This window comes from Saimiri boliviensis, chromosome 9 (assembly GCF_048565385.1).
Source record: "Saimiri boliviensis isolate mSaiBol1 chromosome 9, mSaiBol1.pri, whole genome shotgun sequence".
Taxonomy (NCBI): domain Eukaryota; kingdom Metazoa; phylum Chordata; class Mammalia; order Primates; family Cebidae; genus Saimiri; species Saimiri boliviensis.
Window position 1 is genome coordinate 51,538,668 of NC_133457.1, and position 25,422 is coordinate 51,564,089.

The 25,422-nt window shown below is 51.1% G+C and overlaps 1 protein-coding gene across 5 annotated transcripts in view; it reads right to left on the minus strand.

Annotated features, from left to right (window-relative positions):
- The window catches only part of MRAS (muscle RAS oncogene homolog), a 60,181-nt gene extending 35,002 nt beyond the window's left edge, over window positions 1–25,179 (minus strand). Inside the window, exon 1 of one of the 5 annotated variants that reach the window (XR_012519236.1) lies at window positions 24,079–24,278. The gene's annotated coding sequence lies outside the window, so the exon portion shown is untranslated. Of the gene's footprint in view, window positions 1–23,466; window positions 23,709–23,811; window positions 24,042–24,078; window positions 24,279–24,514 lie in introns of those variants that run through there. The other 4 variants (XM_003930969.4, XM_039461806.2, XM_010341601.3 and 1 more) reach the window with 4 other exon arrangements.
- Between the last annotated feature and the right edge of the window lie 243 nt (window positions 25,180–25,422).

A 25,422-nucleotide genomic window follows, 5' to 3' on the forward strand; every position in this document is an offset into this window, starting at 1 on the left:
TGGGAAAACAGAAATAATGTTAGTGAGAAAAGTTAAAGAAAAAGTGTATCCATATAATGGAATACTATGCAATCATTTAAAAGGAAGATATTTACTAACCTAGAAAAAGTACATTGCTATGTATGAAAACAGAAACAGGCTACAAAACAGCTAGTAAGCACATCTGAACCACCTTCCACGAAGAGGCCCACTGAGTCTACACAGCCAGGTGAGGATCCAGGCATCAACAGGTGTAGCAGTTGGTTGTCTCTGAGGCAGATTTCAGGGTATTTTCATTTTCTTAATGTTTCAATTTTCTTTTTTTTTTTTTTTTTTTTGAGACGGAGTTTCGCTCTTGTTACCCAGGCTGGAGTGCAATGGCGCGATCCCGGCTCACCGCAACCTCCGCCTCCTGGGTTCAAGCAATTCTCCTGCTTCAGCCTCCTGAGTAGCTGGGATTACAGGCACGCGCCACCATGCCCAGCTAATTTTTTGTATTTTTAGTAGAGACGGGGTTTCACCATGTTGACCAGGATGGTCTCGATCTCTTGACCTCGTGATCCACCCGCCTCGGCCTCCCAAAGTGCTGGGATTACAGGCTTGAGCCACCGCGCCCGGCCAATGTTTCAATTTTCTATAACAATCAAGCATTGTATTTGTGTACTGGAAAAGTTGAACCCTATTAAAATGCGCCCAACTAAAGAAAATGTTCAAGCCACCTGAAAATGTCTGATTTCCTCTCATTTGAGTGGGGATTTCAGCTCCTTTGGGGCAGGATAGGACCAGGAACTGGCTGCAGCCCCGGGATCTGGATCCAGCATCTCCCTATGATAAGGGACAGGCTGAGGCTTCGCTTAACTGAGCTCACCATGGCCAAATCCACGATGGTTAAGGCAGGCCAAGGGGAGAGGGCGGAAGGGAGTTGCAGGATGACAGAAATGGGGAGGGAGGAGGTGGCCCAGTGGCCTCTCTCCTTTGCCTCTCAGCGCAGCAGAGCGTGGGATTGGCTCCTCACTGGCCCTCAGCAACTGCTGCCCTGGCCTGGGCAATGACGCTGGGCTATGAGTTAAAGGTGTTTGCTGGTATCTGGCTGTTTTTAAGGCTTCCATTCTCTCCTGGCAGCGACATAACTAAAAAATACTAAATGGGTAGGAAGATATTGAAAAGGAAAACAATTTCTCTTTACTTCCTTCTCAAAAGAAAACAAGATAAGAAACACACTAGTACACATGCTGGAGGACATGGATGAACCTTTGAGTTGGTGCTCAGACCACCCACAGCCAAATCACCTGGGGACTCCTTTAAAAAATGCCCTCTGCTTGCCAAGGCAGCTGGCGGGAAATAGCCAGTGGGGGCCTCCTCCTTTTGACAGCTCCCTGCTCTCAGAGTTTGAACCTTCAGAGACCACAGGGAGTCAAGCTGGGGTTCCCTTCCCACTTGGGGTTTCCTTCTAATTTGGATGCAGTGGAACAGGGCTAGATTATTCAATTCGCACAAACACCAGACTGGGTCCCTTGTGGTGAAAACCCTTTCAGTGCCCCTCACGGCTGAGGAGGAAAGTCCAGGTCCCCTCACAGGACATTCAGTGCCTGTCACCAGCTGCCAGTGCTGACCTCTCCAGCCACACCGGTGCCACAGCCCCTGACACTCTACTCTCACCCCAACCTGCTTTGTGGTCTCCCAATGTGCCCTGTGGTCACATCGCAGCCTCTGCACACACCTAAGACCCCCAGGAGAGCACATACCTCTTCATGGGTCAGCAGCAAAAACTGCCTCCACCTGCTTTCAGCCCAGAAGTTTCTGCCACAGAGGCCACCATGATGCTTAGAACCTTCTATGCATTTACTGTGCACAAAAGGGCAGGGACAGCATCCTGTTCTCTGCACTCCCAGAGCCTGGCACAGGCCAGGTGCTTACTGAATGAACTCGAAGCTCAACACGCATTTCTGAAAAATGGTCAGACAACCTATGCATCACAGAGCTGGCTTCCCCATGGAGAGAGCTAAGGGACAACTCTCTCAGCCGAGGTTTGGGACTGTGTCTCTCTTTCTACTAAGAGATCAGACTAATGGCATAGACAGGACCCTCTGGAATCAAGTGTGAGCCAGGAACAAAGAATGGGTTTCCAGGGCTGGAGAATGAGTCCAGAGAAACCCCCCAATTCCTAACGGTGCTAGGCTGTATCTCCCCTTAGGCATACTTCTCCAGCAACCGCCCCCCGACACCCCGCCGCCCAGAAAAAAAACCCAGATGAAATGATGTCTTTGCAGATAGGGAAGTCAAGATGCCAAGAGGCATGAACCACACTTCTACAGAATAAGCTGGTCTCATGTAGTACAGAGACAGAGTTTTAAAAAACCACTCACAAGCTATGACGAAAGTCACCAAAGAATGAAAAGCTGGTTGGCTGGTGGTTAAGGAGCAAACTGCTTACTCACAGCACCCCTCTCCTTTCCAGCCTTCTCAACTTCAAAGCACCTCAGAGATCATTCTAGGATGTTGGGTCATCACTTTTGGAGACGATGGATGTGACCCTTCGAGGGGGAAGGTGGTATAAGGTAGACTTGGGGTTCTCCTTAAAGCTTCCCCACTATTTTCTGTGCTGAATACTCTCCTATTGATCAGTTGAGTAACCTTGGGCAAATTACCTTCCATGGCCTCAGTATCTTATTAGTAAAGTGGGTTAGTTGGAGACTCATGCTTTGCAGAACTGCTCTAAGCATGAAATAAAATGTATGCGATAGGGCCGGGCGCGGTGGCTCAAGCCTGTAATCCCAGCACTTTGGGAGGCCGAGGCGGGTAGATCACAAGGTCGAGAGATCGAGACCATCCTGGTCAACATGGTGAAACCCCGTCTCTACTAAAAATACAAAAAATTAGCTGGGCATGGTGGCACGTGCCTGTAATCCCAGCTACTCAGGAGGCTGAGGCAGGAGAATTGCCTGAACCCAGGAGGCGGAGGTTGCGGTGAGCCAAGATCGCGCCATTGCACTCCAACCTGGGTAACAAGAGTGAAACTCCGTCTCAAAAAAAAAAAAAAAAAAAAAAGTATGCGATATGGCAAGCGCTGAGAAGATGCCCAAAGGTTTGCTTTCTCACCTCGTTTACTTTGCTCCCAAGAAGAGGGAGCATACACACACACACACACACACACACACACACACTCACCCCTCCCTCATTCCCAGCCTAGTCTCAGCACGAGAAGCCTCATCGCCATCTCTGCTCTGTTAACAGCCAGACAAAATAGGCCTGTGTGGGAACATCACCCACTGTTTCCATGGGAAATGGCTCCGAGGTTCCAGGCAGCCCCATCCACGCAGAAACCAACTTTGGGAACAGCAGCCACTTGGCTGTGGGGGCGGCTGAGCTGGTTCCCATAGCAACCACTGCTTCCAGGGCCCCGCCCAGGCCACAGGCTGCATGGCAACCCAAACCGTTGTTCATATTGAAAACTGCCTAAAAGGCAATATCACTTCCTCAATAATTTTAATAACATGTGTACAAAAACCTCAGGCATCTGTAAATGGAAAAGTAAGTCCGTTTGGCCGTTGTCTGCCTCTTGCTCCCTTTCTTTCCCTATGAGTAGAACCTTCTGGCACGGTTTGAAGTTGTTTCCCTGAATGCTAGATTCACCTCATCAAACAGACTATAAGCTCCACAAGGACAAGAGCCACACCCTCTCATTCCTTTGCCTCTCACGGGGCCAGGCAGGGCTCAACACACGGGAAGCTCAGTCTCTACTCACACTGCCCTCATCACTGCCCCAGGGTGGTCTTCTACCCACACAGGCCTCCCTCGTGCTAAGAAGCAGGAGGTCATACCCATCCTTCTGAAAGGGGCTGCCTCACACCCCTAGGAAGTGGGTTGCTGGGTGGACCGATCATCCCAGCATAGCCTTTTCACTCAGCAATCTTCAAAGTTTGCGGGGTGGGTCTAAGACCTCCCAGGAATAGTCTGTGTAAAGGCCCCATGGTTCTCAGTAGGATAGCTTGGGAGGTCAGGAACAGCCTTAACTCAGAGCTACGCAGCCCAAGTGCCACAGTGGCCTCCAATACAGACTCCCTGTGTGACCTCGGGCAAGTTTCTGAACTTCCTGGTGCCCAGCTTCCCCATCTATAAAACAGAAGAACAGGCCCCAGGAAGCTGTAAGGCCCCAGTGAGAAAAGCTTGGAGGGGCTCTCAGCAAGGGCACATGCATCGACGAAGTAGTTGGGCCCCTGCTTTCCCTTCAAGCTGGTAGACTTTGGTGATTTCAACCATTTCCTTGCCCCATCCACAGCCCTAGGGAAGGAAGGGCCTCCAGAGGACCTGATGCGGTGACAGACATAAACGCCCAGGACAGCAGCAGGCCCCAGCAGCCCCCACACAATGGCAAAATGGTAGGGATGGGCGGTTCTTACCCCTCACGAAATTTGCCTCTTCTCCTCAGGTTTCCAGGTTCTAGGGCTTCTACAAAGCTCATTTCCCAAAACATTAGCCTAAAACCACGGTGCCCATTGTTCTGTGGGACCAGCCCATGTCAAAAGAACGGCTTCAGCTACAGACGTTGCCAAGGAGTCCACAGGCCCCCTGGTTGCTCCCTGCATTCCACCCCACCCAGCACCACTCCCAAAACAGTGTCCTATGTCCTGGCTGGGAAAATGGTGCCCAGAAGGAGCTGCATAGCAGCAACAACACCCACCCTTAGCGGACACCTGCTGTGGACTGGTTAGATGCCGAAGGGCGTGTTAGAACTGTCACGCCACACTGTCCCCAATTCCTTTGCCAATTCCTTTGGCTGCATCACATGGGTTTTCTTTTCTTAGGGTAATGTCTTCATGATTCACTACCCTACAGGGCACTCTATCACTGTCGCTGCTTCCCTGGGCCCTGACCTTAGGACCATAGATTCTCGGAGGCTGGGCCAGTAGCCAATCCAGAGGCTCTCCCAGAGACACTGCCAACTTTATTGAAGGGTTGACATTTACTGCTCTTTGCTTCTGTACTTCTATACTAATTTTTTTAAAGAGTCCCCCTCACCCCATCAATTAAATGGCAAGTTTTCAGGTAAACCAGGCTTGAGGGGGAGGACGCATTCCTTATTAACGGAGCTCTTATGAAAGTGAATGGACTTTCATTCACATTGAGCTGAATTAGGCCTGGGAAGCTAATCTCATTTCTACGGTGTCTGGGTGTGCCCAACCCAGAGGGATGAGGACTCATGGAGGGGAGTGACCCAAACCATGTGAAGGAAATGGCTTCACATTCCAGGAGCTGCCCTTCCCTTCTGCACAATTCCCAGAAATGGGCAGCTTCGCCAGAGTGCTGACCTGCAGGCTGTGCATAAATGGCATGTGACCCCATAGGGGTCTAGGCCACTTGGCATCCCTTAAGGCTTCATTCTCTGCTCCCCAGGACTTTGCTCCAGCCCCTTGCTTCCTATCTTTGCTAAGCCAAGTGTGGCACTGTCATTGGGCCTCTCAACTCCTCTAAAAAGCCACCAGTTCTTTTTAGCTCACTCCATTATTAAGCCCTAACCACCCACACAACCGTATACGTGATTTCACGCTGTAAACATCAAGTCTAGATGGCAAGTAGGTGGCATGGGTGCTGCTCCTCCTCATTCCCAGAGCCCCCACAGACAACACTGATGGATCACGGTCCCTTTCCTTGTCAACACAGGACTCTTGGCAGCAGAACACCGTGACTGCTCCAGAGAGAAAATCTGTTTGCTGCCCCAGATCTAACCCACGACCCTTCTGGTTCCCTCCAAAACATCCCACTTAGAGGCCATCCTTTTCCATGGGAAGGGCTCAGCACCTTTAGTGGTAGCCTGCCTGGTGACCTCTGGAGCTCTCTATTACCCAAGTCTTCTTTTAATCTACCAATCCCTGCTTTTCTTCCAGTCTCAACTCCTCTGGCAGGAGCACACCTGGACTGCTGTCAGCAGAGCAGGGATGATCAGACAGAGTCCAGAGATCCAAGCAAAGGCCAAGGTTGAAGTAAGCCAGGGAGGGACACTGTCCTTGGGCTTACTCACGGCCCCCAAGTACCATACACTTCCTCACATGGCAACTGTCAATACCTCAGTGTTTCCCACCAATGTACAGGTGCCTCTCCAACAGGACTCAGGGCGTAGCCATCTGTGAGCCAGCACTATGAGTCTCAGAGTAGGTGTGCAGAAACCACCTGCCATGACAATTATAATTACAATAGGAATCATGTGAAAAGCCATAGGAACGTTTAAGATAAGCAATGTGTCAGATGCTGTTGGAAGACTTTAATTTTCACAACACCCCTAGGAGGTACAGATTCTGATTATCCCCATTTTACAGTTGAAGAAACTGAGACATGGAGAAGTAAAATAACTTTTTGAAGGTCACCCAGCTAGAAAGAGGCAGGGTCAGGATCTGAACACACAGTGTGGTTCCAGAGCCACTGCCAGCCTGTGGTGCTAGGCGTCCTCTGCTGGCTAGGGGCTGGCGATTATGTGTGAGGAGTCAGGCCACGGCAGAAGGCAGCTGATCCAGGAGTGCTGGGAAGAGGTTAGCAGTGAGCTGGAAGGTGGGGTCAGTCTGAGACGCCCCCAGCTTCAGACCACTGCCCATGTGGGTGGAACAGCTGGGCAGGTCAGAGCTTCAGAGGCAACCAGGGCAAATACCAGTCATCAAAAATAGACGCTTCTGCCGGGCGCGGTGGCTCAAGCCTGTAATCCCAGCACTTTGGGAGGCCGAGGCGGGTGGATCACGAGGTCGAGAGATCGAGACCATCCTGGTCAACACGGTGAAACCCCGTCTCTACTAAAAATACAAAACATTAGGTGGGCATGGTGGCGCGTGCCTGTAATCCCAGCTACTCAGGAGGCTGAGGCAGGAGAATTGCCTGAACCCAGGAGGCGGAGGTTGCGGTGAGCCGAGATCGCACCATTGCACTCCAGCCTGGGTAACAAGAGCGAAACTCTGCCTCAAAAAAAAAAAAAAAAAAAATAGACGCTTCTCACCCCAGCACCCCAGATCCAGGCAGGGAAAGCTTGCTGACCAGGGCATCGATCTGGTGTCATTAGGTAGCCCTCCACCCTGAGGACTATTGAGGAGGCTAGGGACACTAAGCTGAAACCCTTATTTCTAGCACGTCTGTTGAGACGCTTCCCCCAATACGGGTTCCTGCCCCAGCCTTGGCCCATCTCCCTGTGGTCCTACACTCAAGCTGCTCCCTGCCCAGCTCAGGACTGGCCCCTCAACTGGAACTCCTGGCCAAGGAGCTTGAGCTACACAGACAGCCTGCAGCCCTAGGCAAGTTACTTTCTGTACCTTGGTTTTCTTTTCTGTAAAAGTAGGGGCAGTGGCAGCGTTTGCCTCGTGGTGGCTGTGAAAGGCTACATTTATTTGCTCGGCCCAGTATCTGGCACACGGTGGCTGTTCAACAGACATCTAGTTGTTGCCATCATCAACATCCTTCTGTGAAGTCCATCCCACGTCCCTCCTCCTGCTTCTCTAAAGCCTTTCTTGAGTTCCTTGAGCGCCCTGCAAACTGGCAGATTCCGTAGGTGACAGCTCAACACAGCTCAGCCTCCTACCGCTCCCTCCTCGGAAGGCTCTCGTGCTGATCTGTGTGTGGGGCTCAGCTCCCCAACTTTGCCTTGGAGGGCAGCACGCATGTCTCAGCCGGCCACTGAATCCCTACAGCAACGCCCAGGGCAGCAAGTCCTCCAAGGCTTGCTGAATGAATGGTGGATGAAAGGGAAGCTCTTCAAGACGGCTCCTCAGATGCCTTCTTTTGCATTTCTCCAAGTATGTAGGAGTTGCTTGTTCACACTCCTGAATGTGTGTGGAAGAGAATGCAAGTACAGCATGAAACAAAGTTCTCCCTCTGGTTTCTAAATCCAGAAGAGCTCTCCATCACAAAACCTAGCCACACTGTGGGTAGCCTGTGGTTTGGTGGGGGTATAGCCTCTAACAGGTCACATGACATGAGAAAGGTCCCAGTTTTACGTGAGCCCAGAGATGGATGAGCAGGAGGAGTAAACTGGGTGAGGAACCAGTGTTGGCCACCCTCCTCCCAAGACACGCATGCTCAGGCTCCGTGGGATCACACACATCCAGTCAATGCTCAGAGCACCTCCTGTGTGCTTGGTCCTGGGAACTGCAGATACCAAAATAAATGAGCCCGGACGCAGCCCAGCCTGTGGGGGTCACACTATGTGTTCTGCAGGGGAGGCAGGCAGAAGATTATGGTATATGGGGTAAGTAATACAGGAGCATAGGAGTAGGAGGCATCTCACCCAGCCTGGGGGTGCTTCAGAAGGCTTCCTGGTAAAAGTGATGCAGAATGGAGTCTTAAAGGCCAAGTAGCTATTAGCCAGGTAAACAAATAAGGACAAGCATGTCCCAGGTAAAGAATAGAAACGATAAAGGTATAATGCATGGAGGCAGGAAAAGCCAAGGAGACACTGGGTACTGCAAGCAACATGACCTGGCTGGAATGTGGAGTGTATGTGTGCATGGCAGGGGTGATGGGTATGGAGGGTAAGAGTGGCAGAGGAGGAGGTTACTGTTGGCTCCCTGGAAACTAGAGATCTTCATCTTTACATCCCTACACCACACACAGTGCCTGGCGCACAGTGGCTGCTTAATAATTATTGCATTGTGAAGAAACAAGTGTCCAAGGCTGCAGAGCCAGGCAGGAGAGGGCGTTGGGCATGATGGGCCTCCCATGCACTGGAGGCCCCTGAACCTTGCCCCAGCCCCAAGTCCACAAGGGAGCACAATGAAGCCTTGCTGGATGGGTGCCTAACCAAACAGGGCCCCTGCAACTCTTTTTGATGACCACACAGGTTAACCAGCAGGAAAGGCCCAGCAGAGAGTGGATGAATTACACAGGACAAACTTGAAGTGCTCCAGAATCTCAGAGGAGGGGAAGGGGATGGGAATAGGGTCAGGGAGGAACAGGTAACCCAGGTTCAGCCTCAAAGGCCTGAGGCAGAAAACGGTGGGGAAGGGTTATTATCCCCATTTGACCAAGGGGAGAGAGGCATTCTACCAAGGGCACAGGCTAGTGAAAGGAGAAGCTGGGATTTGGCACCTGGGCCTGGCAAGCTGCAGAATGAGAACACTGACCCATTCGGCGCCCAGTTTATCCGCTGAGCCTGGTGGGTCTCAGCGGCTCTCAGAACCGAGGAGTTGGTAAGGGCCTCAGTGTCTAAGGGACCACAGAACCTTCACAACAATATGCCCTCCTGGCCTCCCTGGCTCACAGGAATGCCTGCTAACTGGCCGCCCGGCCCCTGGGGTCCTACCCCAGCCCCCCAACAGTGCTCCCTGCCCACCAACCAACGAGGGGGTGGGAAAGAACTCAGTCCAGGGTGAGGGGCAGGGCGTGGGCTCCATGAGGGCAGGGCTGCATCAGGCTCGCCATTTCTTGGAGTGGCAGCTGAGGAAAGAGAGTAGGAAGTGGTTTTATTTTTCAATCCTTGTTCTCAGTCCCTGAGGGTCTATTAATATTTTCCTAGTGCTGGGGCAGTCTCACCCGTAGTGAAGGAGGACGACTCCTGCAGCCTTCCAGAGGAATCTGCGCGGAATTGGGAAGGTCACGCTGGTGGTCACCCCACCGGGGAGGGCCGGCCTCTGCACACTCTGGGGTTCCCCAGACTGAGGGTCCTCGGCCTCCCCAGAGCCTGGCAGGCTGCTGTCCTCCCAGCCCCCACTCTGACTCCACTGTGCCCTCTGCTCGTGGAGCCCTGGACCTCCTCACTGCTCTGCCCCACTGCTCACGCTCAACCCCTCACAAACGATTCAGCCAGCACCTCCCTCACCTCCCCAAGGGTGGGCCCCTTTGCCCACCTCTCTGCCCCAAACTCTCTTCCTCCTTCTCCCCTGGCAGCACAAACAGCCCTTAACCCACTTCCTAGGCCAAGGCCTAGTAAGGCCGCCCACGCTGTGGCCCATGCCCGCCCCTGGCCTGAGCACCCTCCACCAGCGATGTCCCACCCACCACTCTAGCATCATCACTCCCTAACTAACCTGAGCACAGAGTCTCCTGGAACGCCACCCATGGGTACCTGAAGCTCTCTCCACTGACCACAACATTCTAGGCCTTTCTTGAGCTGCCCCAGTCCCCCTTCCCCTTGCACAGCCTCTGCTCTGCTGATCCCTGGTCTAGTGTCCTCAAGGACAGGGATGGTACCCAAGTGTCAGGTCCCATTCCCCGGAAGCGATTTCTTCCTCCAAGGCCCTCTTCTACCCACCAAGGTCTCCTTCCACTGAGCCACTGAGCCTCCATCTATAGAATGCCAGGCAGGTGGCAGGCAAGAGCACAAGTGCTCCACAGCCATTATTCCATGTGACGACTCAAGACACTTCACCACAGGCACTGTAGCCGCCTGGGGAACCGTGAAGGTCAGAGAGGCTCTGTGGTTTGTCCAAGGCCATCTCTCTGACCACAAAGCTCGGCATGCTCCTCCTCATCTGCCCTCAACTGTAGGAGCTGGATATTACTTCACAGTCACATTCCTCGGCTGGAGTGGGACAGGGAACAGAGGGCCATGCCTTGTCTTCTTTACCTCTGGGCACCCCAGAGCCCTGGCATAGCTTTCTGCTCAGAGACGCTCCAATGTGTCTGCTGTCTGCATTTCCAAACATACGAGTGGTAATGGCAGCTGGCTGGGAGTCTGGCTTGGGTAGACAGTAGGGCAGAGGCGATATGGGCACTATGTCATGGGCCACACAGGACCTGGAGGACTGCAGTGGCAGGTCTCGTGAAGGGCATACCATGTGAGAGGTCCCACTGGACACACGTGGGAACCAGCCCAGCAAGAGGAGTGGTGATGAGGGGTCCTGCCTTGCTGTCCAAATTCCCAAAGCACCGAGACCCCACCAGCACCAGGGCATGGCCCCCTGGCCAGCCCTGCCTTCTGAGCTGGGGATGCCACACCTGGCCGCCAGAGCACAGCTAAGGTTGTCCCTTAACTCCTTAGCTGTCCCAGCCCAGAGCTGCTAATCTCATGGAGTTGCGTTGTTCCGCCAGCACCCTCTGGTAAGCCCAGGAGAAGCACAGGGTGGTGACAGAGAGGAAAGGGAAGGCCCAGATGCCAGGGCCAGGCATCCCTCTGCATTTCACAGGCCCCTGCCTGAGAGACGGATGCTTTCTAACTGGTCTCCCATCTCAACTGCTTTACCCTGCAGTAGCGGAAAGAGGGAATCATGAACCAAATGGACATCCCAAACTCAGATGCTGGCAGAGGCTGGGTCAATAAATGGCAGAAGGGGGTAGTACAGGCAACAGGGAGTAGCGGGGCTTGCGCAAACAGGAGATTACTGATACCGCACACCAGCTGACTGCTGCAAGGTATTATCTGCCGTGAGACTGCCAGACAGTCTAAATTTTTAAAGGATAGCCAGCAATCTGAGTCTACACGAAAACTCCGATTTCTGGCTATTTTAATATTTTAAATACTGACCACCCATGAAAAAGTTTTACAAACTGTATAACCCAAATAAATCAATGCTCTGTCCCCATCCCTTCTTGAGCAAACACACATCTGCGTGGTGTGACCGTTCCAAAGCAGGCAACTCTTCACACTGCCTTGGCCTGGCCTGGCTTTGGTGCAACGAGATGTGAGATCAAAGGAAATGATCTCACTGAAGACAGCAGCCGCAGGGGTTACTTGGCCGGCAGGAGATGGGCCAGCCTGGCATTCTGCAGGGAGAGGCACACAGCCACCCCAGGAGTGTGTCAGAGCCCAGGGAGGTGGAAGCCAAAAAGGCGCATTCGAAAAGGCTGCTGCTTTGCTTTGTTTTCATTATTTGTATTTAATGTTAGGCATCACTAGTGAAGAACGTGAAAATGTTTATGTTTCACCGAAAACGAGAAAGACACAGGGTCTAGGTTCTTCCTTGAGGTGGGGAGAGGTGATTCGGTCTCCATGTTTAAAAAGTAACCAGACTGCAGAGAGACAGGCTGAAGCCAAATAAAAGGGAAACTTCCTGAAAACGAGGCAGGCATGGCAATAAGTGTGGGATTTTCCTCTGCAAAGGTCTGCAAAGCAGACTCGGAGGAAGGAGGACTGGCCACCTAGCTTTGGAGTATAGAACTGGGCTGGAGGTCGGTGGGATGGCTCAATTCTCAGGGACCCTTCCAATCCCAGGGTTTAAAGCCCATTCAGCTGGAAAGGCAGAAGGCCACTTTTCACATCTCCCTCCCCAGGCCCTAAATGACTGTTGCATTTTTCCCCCTCAGTAACCACCCCTGCAGGGCAGGGCCTGTCCAAAGGTCAGAACTGGCGAGGGGGAGCCTGGGGAGAGCTTTCCACCCCTCTGCTTTCTACATATAGCACTTGTATAAAATGTCATGAATGAAAGGCCCTCTGCTAGCTGTATAACCTTGGCCTAATGAAAATCTTCTCTGTGCAAAACTATTGTTAGTGGGTGGTAGCAGCCACCAGCTGGCGGTGGAACCAGGCTGGGCCCTGTGGCCAGGCGTGATCATTATAATGACCGTTTATTAAGCCCTGACCACATGCTAAGCACCTTACATATACTCCCCTGACCCCCACTGCACCCCAGACTACACAAGATTACTATCAGGGTCTCCCAAAGCACCCAGCTGTTGCCCTTGACAGCATCTTGTGTGCTGGCATTTAACTGCTTATCTATGCTGTAATGTGTCTTCCCCACTAAACTGTCACCTCCATGTGCACAGAGTCCACCCTCTGTTCTATTCCCCATGGCATCTCCAGTGCTCAGTACGTGTCTGGCACAGAGAAGGTACTCAGTAAATACTGTCGATCTGTATCATCTCCAATCCTTATGTTACAAAATGTTCTACCAGGAAAGGGAAAAAATTAACACCTGGCTTTGCCCTGGTCATTAGGAGAAAACCGACGTGGTCTGGCTAGTAATAATGACAGCTTAATAATCCCAGAGCTTCTGCTGGTTCTTACTGTAGGTAAAGGTATAGGTCTAGGGTGCATAATTTAGACGAGTTCTTTAATGGCCCCTTTTTATCTTTTCTTTCTTTCTTTTTTTTTTTTTGAGACAGAGTCTTGCTCTGTCGCCCAAGCTGGAGTGCAGTGGTGCAATCTTAGCTCACTGCAGCCTCTGTCTCCTGGGTTCAAGCAACTCTCCTGCCTCAGTATCCCGAGTAGTTAAGGCACACGCCACCAGGTCTGGCTAATTTTTGTATTTTTTTTAGTAGAAATGGGGTTTCATCATGTTGGCCAGGCTGGTCTCAAACTCCTGACCTCAAATGATCCACCCACCTCGGCCTCCCAAAGTTGGGGGATTACAGGCGTGAGCCACCACACCCAGGCCCCTGTACATCTGACAAGGGCAGCCCACAGCCTAGTCTAAGATAGATTGTAATCCTTGTTCTGCAATCAGAAGTAATGGAAATTTGGAGTTTTCAGAAGGTCTGGGGGAAGTGTCCAGGAAAATTGGTCCCTGGAAAATAGCAGTAAACGAGGTTTGAGGAGACAGCCACAGAGATGTTCTCCAAGGGTGTGACCAAGCAAGGGGAGGATGTCTGACATTCATTTTTAACTTCTGCCCTGATCTGGGCTGCAGACAACCCCCTTCCTAAAGGCCCTTGGTGAATGCCTACTATACACAACAGTAATGGCTTAGGGGATGAAGAAGCCAACCTTACTGTATGCATGTTGGGCCAAGTGGAGTGGAGGCCAGACGGCCAACAGGCACAGTCCATATCCTGAAATCTTCAGAATACTGCAGATGGGGAGGGTTTTCTTCAATACTTCGGCGATTTTTAAGGAAAACAAATGATACCCTCAGAGAATTTCTGTGAGGAAAAAATCCTTTGGAAGAATTAAGAAATACTGGAGGATGCACCTCCGCATTTCCACATGTCAGGTGAGAGGCTGACCCAGTGTAACTGGGCTAGAGAAGAAAGGGCACGGAGTGTGGCTGGGACATCCTCCCATTACAGATATGGAAGAGGAGGCTACAGAGGTAGACACTCACACAGACAAGTAGTGGGGCAGAAATTGAAGCAGAGGGTCCCTTCAGGGCAGAAATTGAAAGTCCCTGAGTCCCCAGGCTGCCAACTCTGCAGCCCAGCTGGGTGGCCTCAGAACCCTCCGTACCTTTACACCAGGCACTGCCAGAGACCCTGCTTGGGGCAAGGGAGGCCCCACCTTCTTCTTCCACACAAAGCGGCTCTCCCAGCCCTGCCTGTCTTTCCTATTTACCCGCCCCAACTCTAAATAGAAAAAGTCCCAGCTAAATGCTCTATTAGAATAGTTATTTTGTTGAAGTGCCAAGTGACCCGCTCCTCCTGCTCCCCACTTTCCATCCCTCCAGCCATCCCCAGTTGGAAGTCCAGAAATAAAACAAAGGCTTTGTTTCTTTATTTTGATTTCCTCCTAAAATCTCAAACATGCAGGAAACACCCACCCTGCCCCAGATAAGTGGACTCAGGCAGCTGTCTACTGCAGGGGGGTTGGGGGGGATGGGTCAGTGAATGGGGGTGGATGGGAAGGCTGTGATGCCAGCTGGCCTTAACTGTTTGGGAGTACCAGGGCACCTGGCCTCTCCCGGGCTGGACTTCCTCAGTGGGAGCGTGAGACAGGCTAGCCCTTCCAGCTCTGCCCCAGGAACCTCACCTGAAGAATGTGGGTGGGGAGGGAAGGCTGAGAAGCCCTATCTCATAGAAGTTTTTAAAAATATATGCCCCCAAAGGCTTTGGGACCATGATCCCACCCTTCCTCCATCTTCTCTGGTTATAATAAAGCAGACATTGAAGACCATGCCAGACTTATGAGAGCGGCGTTGGCCAAGAAAGACAGCTTTGCCTGTCTCCTCCTCGAGCCTCCATTTCCAGTGGAGTAAAAATATAGAGATGAATTTGTGGGTTCTCTAAAAAGGGAGCATTTTCAAGAAGACACGTTAAAATTCTAAAGGATTAGGAAAAAAATCTAAACTGAACTAAAATTAATTTTGCCTTTGAAATGAACACATAATGCTTTTGAGGGACAACAACCTGTCACCAACGCCCTTCCATAAATGGTCAGCTCCTAAAGGGGTGGGGGAAGTCTGAATCCACTTGACTCTAGCCATCTCCCCACAGATCCACATGCCCACAGATACTTTTACATTTAATCTGTGCACTTGGTATACCAGGGACAGCCTTATATACAGTATGCCAAGTGGTTTCTTTTTAAACCCAAACTTGTCTTTTAAAAGGTATGGCTGTAAGTATAATACATACGTAGATTTCTTTAAGATCGCATAGGCACTGGTTGTATAACATGTTCAACTGCCTTCACTGATATGGCTTCTATTGCAAAATAAGCCCCAATAAAGCTGGGCCTTCTGAGGTCTCTCAGCACCCAGCCTTTGCTGACTTTTGTGGCATCTCCATCAGAATGAGGGAAAAAGATCTGGTGTTGTTCTTTTTTATTTTTTGAGACAGTCGTTCTCTGTCGCCCAGGCTGAAGCACAGTGGCGCGATCTTGGCTCACTGGAACCTCCACCTCCTGGGTTCAAGCAATTCTCCTACCTCAGTCTCCAGAGTAGCTTGGCCTACAGGCGCGTGCCACCATACACAACTAATTTTTGTATTTTTGGTAGAGATGAGGTTTCACCATGTTGGGCAGGTTGGTCTCGAACTCTCGATCACAAGTGATCCTCCTGCCTTGATCTCTCAAAGTGCTGGGATTACAAGTAGAAGCCACTGCGTCCAGCCCAGTAGTGTTATTCTTTAGGGGCAACTCAGGGAAAGAAAATGTTTCAAGACATACTCAGCACTTAATGAAGAGGATCTGCGGTCTCCCACAGGTCCCCACTTTCTTGGTCCTCAAAAGTGATTGACAAGAATTTGCCCTGGATAAGGATGCCTTTCCACAAGTTTTTGAATCTTTCTGCACAGCTTTAAAAAGCAGTACTTTAGGCCGGGCACGGTGGCTCACGCCTGTAATCCCAGCACTTTGGGAGGCCGAGGCGGGTGGATCACGAGGTCAAGAGATCGAGACCATCCTGGTCAACATGGTGAAACCCCGTCTCTACTAAAAATACTAAAAATTAGCTCGGCATGGTGGCGCGTGCCTGTAATCCCAGCTACTCAGGAGGCTGAGGCAGGAGAATTGCCTGAACCCAGGAGGCGGAGGTTGCGGTGAGCTGAGATTGCGCCATTGCACTCCAGCCTGGGTAACAAGAGCGAAACTCCGTTTCAAAAAAAAAAAAAAGCAGTACTTTACTCACTGTTCTAACTCATGGCAAGCTACATGCAAACAGGATCACGTAAGGTTTCAGCTCAGCAGTCAATCAGTGGGTGGAAAGGAGAAGGCTGCAAACAGTCAGGTGAGAAGCTGCGTCCTGTCATCATGGGGAGTTTCTGTCTGCAGCTGCTGGCTCTGCTGCCTTGCCCTGCTCGGCAGAGAAGGACCCAGTACCAGGCACCTGGTTTTTTCTGTGAAAACTTCTGGAAGGGAAAGCTGTGAAGTTATGGATTAGAAAGTATTCCATCATACTTTAGTCTCCTTCTCTTAAAGTAATCCTATACCTTAGAAGAGAAAATGTATTTTGTGTCCAGGTGTGGCAGCTCATGCCTATAACCCCAGCACTTTGGGAGGTCGAGGTGGGAAGATCACTTGAGGCCAGGAGTTCAAGATGAGCCTGAGCAACAAAGGACATCCTATCTCTACAAAAACTTTTTAACAAATTAGATGGGCAGGCCGGGCGCGGTGGCTCAAGCCTGTAATCCCAGCACTTTGGGAGGCCGAGGCGGGTGGATCACGAGGTCAAGAGATCGAGGCCATCCTGGTCAACATGGTGAAACACCGTCTCTACTAAAAATACAAAAAATTAGCTGGGCATGGTGGCGCATGCCTGTAATCCCAGCTACTCAGGAGGCTGAGGCAGGAGAGTTGCCTGAACCCAGGAGGCGGAGGTTGCAGTGAGCCGAGATCGCGCCATTGCACTCCAGCCTGGATAACAAGAGCGAAACTCTGTCTCAAAAAAAAAAAAAAAAAAAAAAAAATTACGGGCATAGCGGCACATGCCTACACTTTCAGCTACTCAGGAGGCTGAGGCAGGAGGATGGCTTGAGCTCAGGAGTTCGAGGCTGTGATGAGCTATGATCGCTTCACTGCATTCCAACCTAAGCAACCGAGTAAGAACTCACTGCTGGCCGGGCGCGGTGGCTCAAGCTTGTAATCCCAGCACTTTGGGAGGCCGAGGCGGGTGGATCACAAGGTCGAAAGATCGAGACCATCCTGGTCAACATGGTGAAACCCCGTCTCTACTAAAAAAATACAAAAAATTAGCTGGGCATGGTGGCACGTGCCTGTAATCCCAGCTACTCAGGAGGCTGAGGCAGGAGAATTGCCTGAACCCAGGAGGCGGAGGTTGCGGTGAGCCGAGATCGCGCCATTGCACTCCAGCCTGGGTGACAAGAGCGAAACTCCGTCTCAAAAAAGGAAAAAAAAAAAAAAAAAAAAAAAAAAAAAAAAAAAAAAAGAACTCACTGCTAACAATAACAGCAACAACCAGTATTTTGTTATCATTGGCATCAAGTTATAAAAAGAAAATTATATTTTCTCGCTCTTCCAAACATACAAACTTACCATTAATATTATGGTTCCATTTAGGCAGCTATGACTAAACCATGCCCTAGAGCCTGGCTAAACCCACAATGGTCAACACAAGTATTTGTGAGGATGGATGAACTTCTCTGATAAAGGTCACAGCCAAAAACACATGCTCTCCCCAGAGTGGCTTCTCAGTGTGTCAGAAGTAGCAAAAGGCTCTTCAGTTCAGGGAGGCTCATTGGCAAAGTCAACACATTAACCGAGGACATGAAGCCCCCAGAGAGAGTCAATATATGAAAACTGAGAAGCAAGGCTCCCAAAAGCCCACTGCAGGCTGAGGATGGAACCAAACTGTCCAGGCCAAAGGATAAGGGGTCTGGTTTTAAGTCCAGCCCTACTGTGAAAAGGATCAAGTGCAGACAAAATGGTCATACCTGTTCATTTTGGGTAATGGGTACATGGCACTTGTTATATTATCTTTTATGTTTTTCTTTTTCAAAATTAAAAAAAAAGTACGCAAATGATTTAGGGGTTCATTTGTGACTGAAAGATGAATGACAGTCAGGGAAGACTCCTGCCAGCTAGGCACTCACTGCCTCTGTTTGCCAGCCAGCATCTTCTGTACCCCTCTCACTGCACCTTTGTGCACAGGCTGCTCCATCCTCGCTCCCTGTGAGGTCTTTGCCCACTGCACACTGATTATGTAGAGCCACACACCTCCATGGGCTATGTCCCCTAAGCACCAGGAGAGAAGGGATCGCATTTTTCGTTATCCAGTGCCGGGAACAGCACAGTGTAACAGAAGGAGCACATGCTTTAGGAAGAGACAGACCATGGCCAGACTCCTTCCCGACTGCTTCTCAGGTATGACTGTGGGTGACCTACTTAACCTCCTTGAGCCTCAGTTTCCACATCTATAAAAGGTTAACCGCACCTAACAAAATTGTTGTGAGGCTTAAAGATAGTGAATATAAAGTATACGATACAGGGTCCAGCCCACAAGTCTTTGCTGAAGGAAAGATGGATGGAGAGATGGATCAACGAATGGATGGGTGGGTGGGTGGATGGAAGAAAGGACGGACATATGGAGGGGCCATTTTTAAACAGTGACACTTGAAGAGCAGTTGAAGAAAGTAAAGCTGCTCATGCTGGAGAAAAGTAGGACTGCCAAAAGTTCATGTGGGACACACCTAGTGGCACAGGTTAAGGGGAGACGGGACCGATCTTCCCAAGAATGAGAGAATCCCCAAATGCAGTGGATTGACTCAAAGGGTGGCAAACATTGTGTCTCTAGAAGGGCACAGGTGGGGTCAAAGACACACCCCTAATGGGCTGTCAGGGAGGAAAGGACTCCCCTGCTGAAAGTTTCCCAGCCTTTCCTCAAGGAGTCACTTTCACATTTGGGCCATATTTGCCTACTATTGTACTATGACTACCTTAATCTGAAAACCAGCATATGTTTTAAAATTTTGCTATATTTTTTAACTTACACTATTTCATTAGGCTTAATCTGAGCAAAATATCCATTAAAAAAATCCCAGTTTGTTGTGATGTCTGTATTTTTATAATACATTTCAATACACCAGTATGTAACTATTAAAATGAAAGACGCGGGCCAGGCACGGTGGCCCACACCTATAATCCCAGCACGTTGGGAGGCCGAGGCGGGTGGATCACGACGTCAAGAGATCGAGACCATCCTGTTCAACATGGTGAAACCCCGTCTCTACTAAAAAGACAAAAATTAGCTGGGCATGGTGGCGTGCGCCTGTAGTCCCAGCTACTCGGGAGGCTGAGGCAGGAGAATTGCTTGAACCCAGGAGGCAGAGGTTGTGGTGAGCCGAGACTGCACCATTGCACTCCAGCCTGGGTAACAAGAGTGGAACTCCGTCTCAAAAAAATAAAAAATTTTAAAAAATAAAAATAAAATAAAATAAAAAAAAAGACACTGTATTCCACCTAAAATCATCTTCCACATCACTATGAGAAATGTGCTCTACTGGTTGTGACTCAATTTAATACACTAAGGGGGCTCCTTCTGGGTCTAGGATTCTGTCCTCTGAAGGTTGCTTGAATACTGGTAATGCTCTTCATTCTTCTGGCTCTTTCTGGCCTCCCAAGCGTATTTTCTTTTCTTTTTCTTTTTTTTTTTTTAACAGAGTTTCGCTCTTGTTACCCAGGCTAGAGTGCAATGGCGCGATCTCGGCTCCCCGCAACCTCCGTCTCCTGGGTTCAGGCAATTCTCCTGCCTCAGCCTCCTGAGTAGCTGGGAATACAAGCACGCGCCACCATGCCCAGCTAATTTTTTTAGTATTTTTAGTAGAGACGGGGTTTCACCATGTTGACCAGGATGGTCTCGATCTCTTGACCTCGTGATCCATCCGCCTCGGCCTCCCAAAGTCCTGGGATTACAGGCTTGAGCCACTGCGCCCGGCCCCAAGCGTATTTTCATTTGTGCATTTTATCTAATCCCCATGAAGACGACAAGGGCTGGGCAGAGAAGTCACAGATGGAGCCTGGGCCAGCGCAGCACAGGACCCAGACAAGGCCCTACAGGTAGTCACCGAGGCCGGAACCAAAGCTCCTAACTCTCCACCCACCCTCCCTTGTTTGGCCGCTACATGCTGCACAGCCAAATTCATTCTTGGGGCTCTCCAAAACTTCACTAGTAACACAACCCATATGTAAGTCATATTGTTTTATCCCTCAAGGTAGCCTGATGCCAGGACCATGACCATCTGAGACTCAGACTGTCACCTCAGCACCCAGTGATGACCCACACTGTCATGCAGCAGGCCCCACCTAGTGAAGCTACTAAGAATATTAAGGACAATGATAGGGATGTTAAGAAGCAAAATACAAAAAAATGTATTTGTATATATAATATATAACCAAAAAAATAAAACAATATGGATTGGACTAGAATATAAAAAATATTTTTTAATATAACAACAACAAAAAGAAGCAAAACACACATTGCTGCTTCATGACTCCTACGAGAGGAATGCTTGCAGAAAGCTGTCTTAGATCACGCGGCCGACTAAACAGCCCCAGGGGCTGAGTGGAAGGGGAAAGGGCAAGGAGGGCCAGGGTGGAGTCTCCGGAAATAGGGGGCATCAGCTGCATCACACAGGTAGCGGGAATGCTACTAGAGAACAAGAGATGGGGCGCCATGGAATGCGTGGCGAATGCAGTGTGGTCTCCACCTCGGCCTGAACGTCACCACCTCTGCTGAAGCATGAGAAAGCACAGCACTGACTTCTTTGTCAGACCCACTGGCTGACTGTATAGTCTTCAACTCACAGGCTGGGCAATATAGCTGTCCCACTCTAGATGTGGCCCCCATCTCCGCCCTCTCAGACCACACTGGAGTGGCATGCTGACTTGGCTGCACAAGGGGCTCACAGAATAGGTCCGCATGAACATCAGGGAAGTCACGTGCTTTCAGACCAGAGACAGGTAAGCTGGGATCCAGGGCTGGGTTTCAGAGATCCATGAATTCCCTGAATCATATGTCCAACTTTGTACATCAATGTTTCTGAGGCTTCTCATCAGCATATTAAAGAGGCTGTGACTCAAGAAGACAAAATCTATTACTCTGAATTCCAGACCCTCAGCCTTTGTGGTTACCTGTCCCATGCAGGAACTTGCTGGAAGTGGCACTGATATCCCATTCCTGTGTACAGAGATCTTACAAGGGCAGAGAGCATCTTTGGGAGACCTGAGCTCTGCTTAATCTTACTGTTATTTGGGTTTTGTTACTTGCAGCCAAAAGCATCCCAACTGATGCGGTACTACAGGGCTCAGAGGCATGATCCAAGACTGAGGAGGGCTGGCAGGGCCTCAGAGTCCAGCAACAAAATTCCTCTCAAAGCCTGAATTCTCTGCTTGGCCCCTAGACAATGGGTACCTGCCAGGTGTCCCAGGTCTCAGGGAACTCCTCCAGCTCCTTTCTTTTTCCCATCTCCAGATAAAGATGACTGCCCCTTCTATGCCTGCCCAGGGCCTGGCAGACGCAGAGCCTCTGGAACGCAATGCAACACCCTCTGGACACTTAAAAAACATTCCGGCATCATTCAAGGATGGGTTCCCATTCAGTTCACATGAGTATGCTTGTACAAACCATACAATGTTCCTGAGCAGGTATGTTTTCAATTGCTTTCAGGGAGATGCACTCTGTATGGGGGCATTTCATTGGCAGAACAGATTACAATGATTAAATCAGATACGAAATATATTACGGAGACCACATGTCCCTGAGAACTCACTAGATCCAGGACACTGGTCAACATGTGATTCTGACTGAGGTTAGGACCAGTCATCCTAGGAGCCTAATTTATCAGAGATCAACAGTCATTCCTGATTCCAGGTGATCACTAGAGCTCAGGAACCAAACCAACCCCATGGGTAACTATTACTTTTTTTTTTTTTTTTTTTTTTTTTTTTTTTTTTTGAGACAAGGTCTTGCTCTGTCACCCAGGCTGGAGTGCAGCGTCGCGATCATGGCTCACTGCAACCTCTGCCTCGTGGGCTCAAGCAATCCTCCCGCCTCAGCCTCCAGAGTAGCTAGGACTACAGGTGTATGCCACCAGGCCAGGCTAATTTTTGTAAGGATGGAGTTTCACTATGTTGTTCAGGCTGAACTTGTCACTTTATAAGTAGCTCAGATGTGAAATACCGGTAGCTAGAGCTAATAATAACATAAAAGTTAAACTGTCACAAGATGTCTTATGTAGGTGAAAACAGAAGTGGAAACTAGCTACTGTCTTACGGAGGAGCAAAGCTGACATCGCTGGAGACAATGGCTTGCCTCACCAGAGGGTCTTGACTACCTCTACCCCCTGCCTTTAGGAAATGCCGAGGTCTCACATCTGGGGGGTCAGTGTCCACCAGAGCATGAGACTTGCTCAACATCTCCCTCCCCAGAGGCTGGCAGACCTCAAAACTCCAGAGCATGAAAGCCCCATGCCTTCCACCCTGGCAGAAAAAGGACAAACTATACCAGAAACTACACAGAGAGACGCTAACTGACTGCTGGGCAGTATGAACAGACCTAAGGGTGAAAGCCATTGCCCCAAACATTTTCAGCCTCAGTCAGCAGGGACATGTGATTTACAGGAAATTAGGAGGTTTACAAAATGTTAGCAGCTCAAGTTTTTTCCCTGGGAAAAGAAGTAGGAGAAGCTCTAAGAACTATATCCGAGAAAGTGCTTTGTTCACTGCTAAGTTTCTGACACGAGTCAGTTATTAATACCCACAGCTCACTGCCTCACACTTCAACCCACCAGTGAATGTCTATAGCGAATGATTATAAAACCATGTATTATAAAACTCTAACACAGGCTGCACTAAAGCCTTCCCAAGCCCAGGACAGCCACGTGGCCAAAAGCATGGACTTCGGATAAGATCTTGGGCAAGCTGTTGGCTCTCTCACCCCAGATCCTCCATCTTTTATAATAAACAAAATCTTTCTGGAGGTGTCTTGTCAAATGATGAGCAAATCCACTTCAAGTGCCTGGTCTTTGTAAGCCCTGTTGGTTGCTGTTATTACAGCGGGAGCTTCAGAGCTCTTAATTCATATCTCCATCTTACCCCTGCTGCCAGAAAAATCTCTGAAGGCCACGATTCTGAGCCTTGTCAGCCACCCTCTCTGGTCAGGTCCAGGGCAGAGTGGGTCCTGGAGGAACAAGGCCAGGGAGGTTTCACACCATCAGGGGCCACTGGGGAGTAGGGGCAATGCCAGAGCTCTATGATCAAGGCCCCAGTGGTCTTGATGGCCTTTGTCCACCTCTCCAGACTCTGCTTTGTCCCAGGCCAGAACAGACCTCAGCTCCAGGCAGAGTCTAGCTGGGTGTCCAGTGTCCATCCTGTGGCCAGACATCTAGGGGGCTTTCCCTCACCTCCCACTCTGGAGTAGGGACCCTCAGGGGCTCCCACAACCCGTGGGCTTACCAGATCTCAGCACTTACCACACTGGCTTGTCACTCTGTGCTCTTGCCTTCCCCACGGGGCAGGACTGGCACCGTGTCTGACGCCCCAGCCAGGTCAGTTCAGTGTTATGAGCCCAGGCCCTAGTTGTGACCACAGCTCCAGCTCCCCAAACCTCCGGGAGCAGTGAAGGGTTGTTTATGAAGACGCTGCGTTTTATTATTCAGATGAATTTGTCAACTCCCTGGTGGATTCCTCCTCCCATTAACGCCATCTTAAGGAGGGGAGGTAGAGAAAGAGCTCCCCACCCCTCCCACCCCGTCCTGCCGCCCATCTATACCCGCCAGGTTCTCGCCGAGGCAGCCAAGGAACCCAAGGGTGATTACCATGAAAGGGTCTCTTTGAGCGGCGCACGCAGGCCCTTCCCACTGGGGTCTCGGTCGTGGCCGATTTCCCGGACGCACACCGTTATGCTGGAGCCCGCTACGGGGGCAAAACACCAGGCAGAGCCGGTCCCACAGCTCACCCCACAAGCGGAGAGCGCGGCGGAGTCCGGAGGGCGGCCACACCTCCCGCCCCGGAACAAAGCGACGGCCGGAGGAGGAGGCGGCGCGGCAGGACCCCCTCCCATCCAAGGCCACCGGACCACTCACCGCGCGCTCCAGTCCCGGCTCGGCGCCGGCACTCAGACCGCTCCCTGCTAGCCCGCACGGGTGAGGAGGCAGCGCCGCGCCCGCCGGGCCCCGCGGCCGCGGGACTGAAGGCTCCCCGCCAGCCGGCCGCTCCAGTCCGTCCCCGCCCCGGCGCCTCCTTAAAGCGACCGCGCGCCGCCAGCGTGCGCCCCGAGCGCCTGGCGCGCCGCGCATTCCTTATATTGCCACTGCGCCTGCTAAAAATAGAGCGCCGCGGCTGGGGAGCCGGGGCCGGGTGCCTGGACCCCGCTGCCCCCGCGTGCACCCCGGGCCCCAGGACGCGCGGCCTGCGAAATCCAGCCCACCCGTGCCGAATCCCCTGGGCCCGGCAGGGCGCACGAGCGAGCCAGGGGCTGGGGTCGGCGCCTCCGCCTCCCCCGCGGCCCCGCGCACTTACCCGAGTCCGACCTGTGGCGCCCGGGAGCTGGCTTTAAGGTGGCTGCTGAATGGGAATTCACCCCGGCCTCTTTAAGAGCCTCTGCGCTCCAACCTTTAAATCTCCGCTCCTCCCGGCCAACTTCTGAGCCTGCGGACGCTCTCCAGTCCTAGGCGAGCCTCCGCCGCCACCTTAGCCGCATTCCCTTCGAATCCGGAGTCGTCTTTCTTTCCGATCCTGCCCCAGCGCCTCTTCCCCTAGGCCTTCTTGGTGCACCGTTCCAGGGCCCAAACTTCGTTGGGATGGATGCGACGGAGACTGGCGACAAGCGTGCACCATTTCATTGTTTCAGTTCCGCTAACACTCTCCAGCGGCGTCATTTTCCCCAGTTAAAAAAATCAAGATGTAATTCAACACCGTAAAATTCCACCTTTTGAAGTGTACCATTCAAGCCCGGCGCCTTGGCTCACGCCTGTAATCCTAGCAGTTTGAGAGGCGGAGGCGGGTGAATCGCCTGAGGTCAGGAGTTCAAGACCAGCCTGGGCAACAGGGTGAAACCCCATCTCTACGAAAAAATCAGCCCGGCAGGGTGGCATGTGCCTGTAATCCCAGCTACTCGGGAGGCTGAGGCAGGAGAATCACTTGAACCCGGGAGGCAGACGTTGCAGTAAGCCGAGATCACGCTCTAGCCTGGGCAACAGAATGAGACTCTATTTCTAAAAAAAAAAGAAAAAAAAAAGTGTACAATTCAGTGGTGTTTAGCATATTCACAAAGTTGTGCAACCATAACCATGAGCTAATTCCAGAACATTTTCACCGCTTCCTACTCCCCAGGGTGCCCCTCCTTGCAAAAAACAAACTTTCCCCCCCTCCCCACTCCCCCTATCCCCCTAACCCCGCAAAATAAACTGCCCATTAGCAGTCACTCC